Consider the following 8391-nt stretch of genomic DNA (forward strand, 5'->3'; position numbering starts at 1 on the left):
TTCTCCAGAACTGGTCAGAACCTGCTGAATACCACCTCTGCTCCAGGTCTCTTCCAGCTTTGTAATTTTGTTATTCTTCATTGTATGAAATTTGTTCATTGGGATGTGATTCTTTCTAAGAGCCACATTGCTCTTCTATTCTGGATAAATGCAATGGAAAAGAACCCAAGGCCTTATGGGAAACCTGCACCAACCTCTCGATCTCATTGGGGAACCCAAGCTTTTGACCAAGATCAGCCAAGCCTTCTCTCCATGCAAGAGATCAACATCCTTTTCACTTTGCTTCAAGTCTGCCGGACCTACTAATACCACCTTGCAAAATACAAGAGCTGAGATTGCTTACGTTACAAAAGAGAGACCAGAAGAACAGTTGCCCCTCCTTTTCCTGGTGTGGCACCAAGTTGCAGGGAGTGATGCACAAATGGAAACTTTTTAAAAAAAGGATGGGTGTATTTCCCCCCCGTAATTGCAACACTAGCCCTCCATAGAGGAAACTGGAGTAGTTTTTAGAGAGTGATTAGTAAAGAAGATCCATTGATGTCATGGCAATTTTAGGGACCTGATGAATGCAGGAATTATTTCCACTATGCCAAGTGGACACATTCAATGAGGGATAGTCCTGGCCACTTTCATTTCCCATTTCTGAAGTAGTGCTGTAAGCAACTTTCTACTACTGCAATTACTTACAGGAGACATACAACATTGGTGCATGATGAGGGAAGTGGAGGCTAAAGCATACGATGAATGAATGGTTGTGGGAACTGGGATTGTTACTCCAACAAAGAGAAGGACTAGGGTGACATGATAGCCATGATAGTCACCCTAGTTCCATTTTTTTAAAAATCTTTTTTTTAAAGGAACCATTTGCAGTACTCAGGTGATCCTAAGGACACAGATAAACCTTCAAGTGCTTCAAAGTCAAAGACCCTCTAAAAGGCTGCAAATGACCTGTTGTCTGCAAGGAATATATGTCCTTCCATTCCCCATTATCCTGTCGGAGCTGAAGAAGCTTCTTGGATAAGAAGTGAAACATCTTCAAAAGAAAAAACAAGAAAGTCCAGTTGCCTCCTGAAAAAGCATATTTGGGACATTGAGAAAACATTGTTTTCCATGACACTGAAATGGGAGCCCAGGTATAAACTTCAGTGATGTAGTCAAAGAGCTCCCATCAAAGTGGCAAACTTTATAAATCAGGAGTTCCTAATTTTGTTTCATATTTGTAATGTGCAAGTTAGAAGAAATCATAAATCTCCATATAAGCAGTCATCTATATACATTAGCTCATTTTTCCTTGAAGATCTACTTCTCCTTTTGAGAACAAAAGGTCATAGAGCAAAAGCAGAAGCTTTCATTAATAACTGAATCATCAGCCCAAGCTAATGCTATGCTACAAGAGTCATGACACGCTATTGCACTTGACTGGAGCTGTGGGCAAACACTAGTGTGCCCTCTGTGCCATTGCAACAGTCCTATGGATCATTGCAACACAAGGAGTATCTGTCTCTTGTTATTGGCCTTCTCACCAATTTTCTTGTATAAATGAAAATTGGTCCAGTTAAGTGCCTCCATAACTGGAATCAGAATAGAGCTGGAAAGGACCTTGGAGGTCTTCTAGTCCAGTCCCCTGCTCAAGTAGGAGACCCTATACCATTTCAGAGAAGTGACTGTCCACTCTCTTCTTAAAACCATCCAGTGATGAAGCACCCACAACATCTGAAGGCAAGCTGTTCCACTGGTTAATTGTCATCGGAGTTAGGAAGTTTCTCATCAGTTTCAGGTTTCTTCTCTCCTTGATTAGTTTCCATTCATTGTTTCTTGTCTTGCTTCCTGGTGCTTTGGAAAATAAGTTGATCCTCTTTTCTTTGTGGCAGCCTCTCAAATACTAGAAGACTGCTATCATGTCCCACCTAATCCTTCTTTTCTCTAGATTAGCCAAACCCAAATCCTGCAACTGTTCTTCATATGTTTTAGCACTTTTCCCATGTGGTGACCAAAACTGAATGCAGTATTCCAGGTGTGATCTTACTATGCTAAGGCTTTATAAAGTAGCATCAATACTTCACATGATTTTAATTCTATGCCTCTGTTTATGCAAACAAGGATTGTATTAGGTTTTTTGGCTGTTGCAGCACACCGCTGACTCATGGTTAAGTGATCATCCACTAAGACTCCAAGGTCCCTCTCACAGTTACTGTTTTTGAGTCAAAATACAGAATAAGGTAACGGTTTCCCTTGCACATATGTGCTCATCGTTCTCGACTCCAAGGGATGGTGCTCATCTCTGTTTCAAAGCCAAAGAGCCAGCACTGTCTGAAGACATCTTCATGGTCATGTGACCAACATGACTAGACAACGAAGGTGCACGGAACGCTGTTACCTTCCTACCAAAGGTGGTCCCTATTTTTCTACTTTCATTTTTTATGTGCTTTCAAACAGCTAGGTTGGCAGAAGCTGGGACAAGTAATGGGAGCTCACTCTGTTACGCAGTGCTAGGAATTCAAACCTCTGAACTGCCGACCTTTCTGATTGACAAGCTCAGAGCCTTAGCCACTGAGCCACTGTGTCCCTGTAAAATACAGAATACGAAAGTCAGAATACAGAATAGAACATAGAAAACAGAATAACAGAGTTGGAAGATACCTTGGAGGTCTTTAGTCCAACCCCTGCCCAAGCAGACAAATGGCTGTTCAATCTCTTCTTAAAAGTCTGCACTGATAGAACATGCACAGTTTCTGGAGGCAAGCCCTTCCACTGATTAATCATTCCTAATGTCAGCAAATTCCTCCTCAATTCTAGGTTGGATCTCTCTTTAATTATCTTCCATTGATTACTTCTTGTCCTGCCGTGAGAATAGATAGAACTCCCCTATTCTACAAATCTATTGTAGAATCAATCTTTCACAGTTACAAGCAAAATGCAAACAAAAGTCCAACACAATTGACAGGAAGATTTGACAAACTGCAATTGGTTTTCTGATTGATGCTACTGTATTTTTCGGAGTATAAGACGCTCCAGAGTGTAAGAAGCACCTTGGTTTTTGGGAGGAAAATAAGAAGAAATTTTTTTTCTGCCTCTGCCTAATAGTATCCATGGTATTCAGCTGACACATGGTAAGAAAGTCAGCCAATGAGGGCTATTTGAACTCTGAAATGTGCTGTGTGAGCAACAAGGAGACAGGAAGGAGCCTGGCTTAGCTGAGAACTGAAAGTGAAACTGCTTGTGTTTTGCTTTTATTTACTTCTACCTTGAAAAACCTGCTTTTGGTAATGTATTGTACATTGTTTATTATTATTATTATACAATTGTATCACAGCGGCCAGTTGTTTCGCCAGATTTGGCATTGGTTACTAGTCGGGCCCCACCCAGGGGCCTAGGACGTTGTAACGTATTTTCGTAATATGCGTGCAGATCCAAGCAGTGCGGCTTTTTGCATTTGACTGATGGTGATTTTGTCAATTTTTAACTGTTTTAAATATAATTCCAGTGCTTTTGGAATAGCACCCAGTGTGCCAATTACCACTGGAATTACCACTGCTGGTTTGTGCCATAGTCGTTGAATTTCAATTTTTAAGTCCTGGTATCTTGCGATTTTTTCATGTTCCTTCTCAGCGACCCTGCTATCACCTGGTATTGCGATGTCTATGATTGTGACCTTATTTTTCTCAACCAGTGTGATGTCTGGTGTATTATGCGCCAGTATTTTGTCTGTTTGTATGCGAAAATCCCACAAGGTCTTGACCATCTGATTTTCGGTGACTTTTTCAGGCTGATGTTCCCACCAGTTTGTTGCTGTTTTAATATTATAATTTTTGCACAAATTCCAATGGATCATTTGTGCTACTGAATTGTGCCGCAATTTATAATCAGCCTGCGTGATTTTTTTACAGCAGCTGAGTATGTGATCAACAGTTTCATCAGCTTCTTTGCAAAGTCTGCATTTGGCATCATCAGAGGATTTTTCGATTTTGGTCTTAATGGCATTTGTGTGGATAGCTTGTTCTTGTGCAGCCAGGATTAGTGACTCTGTTTCTTTCTTTAATGTACCTGTTGTTAACCATAACCAAGTTTGTTCACTGTCCACTTTATCTTTTATTTTTTCCAGAAATTGGCCATGCAGTGCTTTGTTCTGCCAACTCTCCATTCTTGATTTTATCACATCTTTTCTGTATTCTTGTTTCATCTGTTGGGCCTTCAGTAGATTTTTGTTCTTTACTTCGATTAATAGATGTTCTTGACTTTCTTTTAAATAATCAGCCAGTGCATGTTTTTCTTCTTCAACTGTTTGCTTCACTTGTAATAATCCTCTGCCCCCTGATTTTCGTGGCAGGTATAGTCTATCAGTATCACCACATGGATGTAAACTGTAGTGCATTGTCATTCGTTTCCTGGTTTTTCGGTCCAAAAGGTCCAAATCAGCTTGTGTCCAGTTAACTATACCAGCTGTGTATCTTATAACTGGTATTGCCCAGGTATTTATGGCCTTGATTGTATTTCCACCATTCAATTTAGATTTCAAAATTTTCCTAACTCTGTTGGTGTATTCTCGCCTGACAATAGTTTTTACTTCTCCATGCTTGATGTTATCCAACTGCAGAATGCCTAAGTATTTGTAGGCTTCATTTTCTTTGCATTTAATTAATTGGCCATTGGGCATTTCAATTCCCTCACATGCAGTGATTTTGCCCCTTTTTATGGATACAGTGGCGCATTTTTCCATGCCAAACTGCATTGAAATATCAGTGCTGAATACTCGGACTGTGTTTGTCAATGATTGGATTTCTATTTCTGACTTTCCATAGAGTTTCAAATCAAATCAGTTTCAAATTCCAGTGGATCATTTGTGCTACTGAATTGTGCCGCAATTTATAATCAGTCTGCGTGATTTTTTTTACAGCAGCTGAGTATGTGATCAACAGTTTCATCAGCTTCTTTACAAAGTCTGCATTTGGCATCATCAGAGGATTTTTCTATTTTGGCCTTAATGGCACTTGTGCGGATAGCTTGTTCTTGCGCACAACAACAACAACAACAACAACAACAACAACAATGAATCCTGCTGAATCAGTTACTGTGCTTTCAGTGCTTTCTGAATGTGATTGATGCTGCAAACTCTGACCAGCCAGGGTCAGCTTCAGCACTTATTGCAGCCTGATTCATCACAGCTAATTGGCGGGTGGATCGGACTGCCAGAATACTGTTGTTCCAGGCTGCAGGGATTGCCACAGACCATCGCTGCCTCCATGCCTTGTATTTTTGGCCTCTGGTGGGGGTGGGGTGGGGTTACATTCAGTGTATAAGACACACCCAAATTTTCACTCTTTTTGGGGGGGAGAGGTGCATCTTATACTCCAGAAAAATATGGTAATTTACTCACAAGTGAAGTAAATCTGCAACTTCCAGAGCCTCCCAGTTACCTGCAACCCTTGGATTCTTCTGCCCTACTCTTTTGCCTGTCCTCTCCAGGTTGGCTAGAGGATGGGAAAGAAAGGAGGATAAAGCTGGTGAACTCATTTCAAGGGAAACCTTCAAAGGGAGAAGACTCATTTTACACCCTGGCAACCAAACTGGAAGCGAGCAGAAAGCATGCCTATCAGCAGAGAAGGCTGATTCAGCAGTGAGAGTTGGATAGCAAACTCCTCTTCCAGGTCTCCTGCTCTGCCTAAAATGGTAAAGTACATGTCAGCCTCATTTCCTGACTTCATCCTCTCTCTTGGGTCTGGCCCCAGAGAAATCTGTTTTGAAGGTTCCACCACAAATGCGCGAACGACAAAAGCGCGCCTCACTAAACCGCGGTGACAAAACCGCGCGACGAAGGAGCGATGAATGAGCCCTGAAGCGCGCAGACAACAGCGCGCCGACAGAAGTGCGCTGTAACCTAACCCTAACCCTAACCCTAAACCTACCTAACCCTAACCCTAACCCTAACCCTAACCCTTACCTTAACTTAAATCGTGCTTCTGTCGGCGCGCTGTTGTCGGCGCGCTTTTGACATCGTGGTTTTAGCGCCGCGGTTTTGTCGGCGCGCTTATGACGTTCACGCTTTTGTTGGGTCACGGTTTTGGTTCCACCACAAATGCGCGAATGACTAAAGCGCACCTCACTAAACTGCGGTGACTTATGACGTTAGCGCTTTTGTCGGGTCACAGTTTTGAAACCTCAAGGTAGGCTTAGCTGACCAACCTCATTGAGTCCAACCTACCAGGGTTGATATGGTGAAAATAGGAGGAGGAAAGAGTATTAGGTATGTTCATCCTTGAGTTACTTATAGGGTAATGAAATGTAATCAATCGATTTGAGTGCTAACCATGAGTCATCTTTTGAAGCTCAATCAATACTGCAGGAAAGGGTGTAACTTTAGCAGAATTTAAGTCTTTCTCAACTTTTCCATGTCTGCTCTTTGGCAATGGCGCAACACAGCTGACTCATGTTTAGCTCATGACTGATGGGAATCCCAACATTGCATGCGCACCACTGGCAAACAAGGTACCCTGCATCCAAACGTTATGTTACCCAAGTGTAGAACTTCCTATTTGCCCACGATGAATGTCATTCTTGTTTCCCATCCGACCACTGTTGCAATCACGAAGGGTCCTCTAGAACATGGATGATCTGGATCTGTGGCAGATGGAATTTGGGATCTGGCCTGGGACAGGAACTCTTTATCAGCTATTCTCCTGTCCACTTGTGACAAGACCTGGGAGTATGACCATTCTTCTCAACCCTAGTATCCTTATGGACCATCTACAATGTTATGGTGATACTTTTTTCTTAATGGATAGATCCTGTGAGTAGAGAGATGGAGAACTTTTTGACTCTGAGCAATCTGCTATGGGATGTCCATGGTTTGGTCTTTTCTGCTTCATCCTAATTTAGCATCTAAATTACCTAATTTAGGTACCTAATTTAGCATCCTAATTTAGTAGCATGAGGCTGCTGGGACAGACCATGTCAATTCAGGGTAATGTATGATCAATAAGCAGATGATACCCAACTGCACACCACTATCTGAGGTCCTGTAAGAAATTTATCAGAACATCTTACCTCAAGACTATCAGGGCTTGATTGGGAGAAACTGTTGTGGCCTGCCAGCAGCCAGTAGAGCTAGCAGCAGATTCGGACAGTGATGAGGCTGGGGTGGAACATGGGCAAGTCCTGGAGTCTGGGGAAGGCTCGGACGAGGGCTCTGCATAGGAAGCAGAGAGGGGGCCAAGGCCATCTGGTAGTTATTTGCTGCCTTTGGAGCCTGACATCAGTGAGGCAGAAGAACAGTGGGAGCTTGTTCCCAGTGTGTGCATATGCAGAGCTGCCAGAAGGCAAGAACAATTAAGAAAACAGGGTCGACTTGGGAGTAAGGCTTGAAGATGATTGGCCTTTCCCATAAGACATAAAAGAGGAGTGAATGGGGCATGAGCCTTTGCAGGAAGCAATTAGTTCATCTGGTTGGTTCAAGCTTTGAAAAGTTCTGTTTGACTCTGTGCTAAGTTTAGCCTTGCTCTGCATTTGGCAATTAGGTTTCTGGCAGCATTCCGACAGATAAGGTGGGTGTTTATCAACATTCCCCTGAAAGACTGTGGCAACTCGAGCAGACATCTGTCGGAACCTTCACAGACTATTTATGAAGCCTTGAGGGCTATGAATGACCATATTTTACAGACTTACAAATAAGAGGGGTTTTGGGACTAAGATTGTGATTTATGCTTTCCCAGGAAGCCTGGGTCAGAACAGAAACACAAGGTCTTCTCCAGAACAAGAGGGACTACCAATGCAAAGGCCTGCTGATTCTAGGATAGAGCCTATGTCGATTCTCTCCTCCATGAGGGTTGCACTTGCCAGAGACAGCAGGCCTGCAGCCTAATGGTTCTTCCACATTCACAGCTCCTGCTGGACGTACTGATGACCCAGAGAGCCTCTGCTCAGCTGCCATTGGTGCAGCCTTATCTTAAACAGACTGATTTGATGGCAGTCACTCATATCCTCAGCTTCATTCATCATCCAGCTCATACCATTGATGATGTGGAGAGCTGGGCTTCTGAGCAAGCAAACTCAGATCTCCTGGTCCAATAAAAGTGGGGTTTAAATACAAAAGCCATTGCTTCTTGCTTATGTATTGCAGCCATGGATGGGAAGTTTACAAAATCTGGCAGAGAGAAACTCAGGGAAGTGCTCCTGGGCTTGGAGCAGATGGTTCAAAACCATCATTCACTTTCAAATTTTCACTTTTGAAACAAAATACCAAAACTCTGCAGTTTTTCATTACAGCTAGTCCTCAAATTATGACTGTAATGGAGCTTGCCTATTAGTGTCATAAGTTGTGACAGTCATAATGTATCACATGACCAACCTGATTTTACAACATTTGGCAGCAGTCTTAACCAAACTCAGTTTGCTACG

The sequence above is a fragment of the Thamnophis sirtalis genome, unplaced genomic scaffold (genome assembly GCF_051295495.1).
Source record: "Thamnophis sirtalis isolate CommonGarterSnake01/CBP01778 unplaced genomic scaffold, rThaSir2_p1.2 scaffold_13, whole genome shotgun sequence".
Taxonomy (NCBI): domain Eukaryota; kingdom Metazoa; phylum Chordata; class Lepidosauria; order Squamata; family Natricidae; genus Thamnophis; species Thamnophis sirtalis.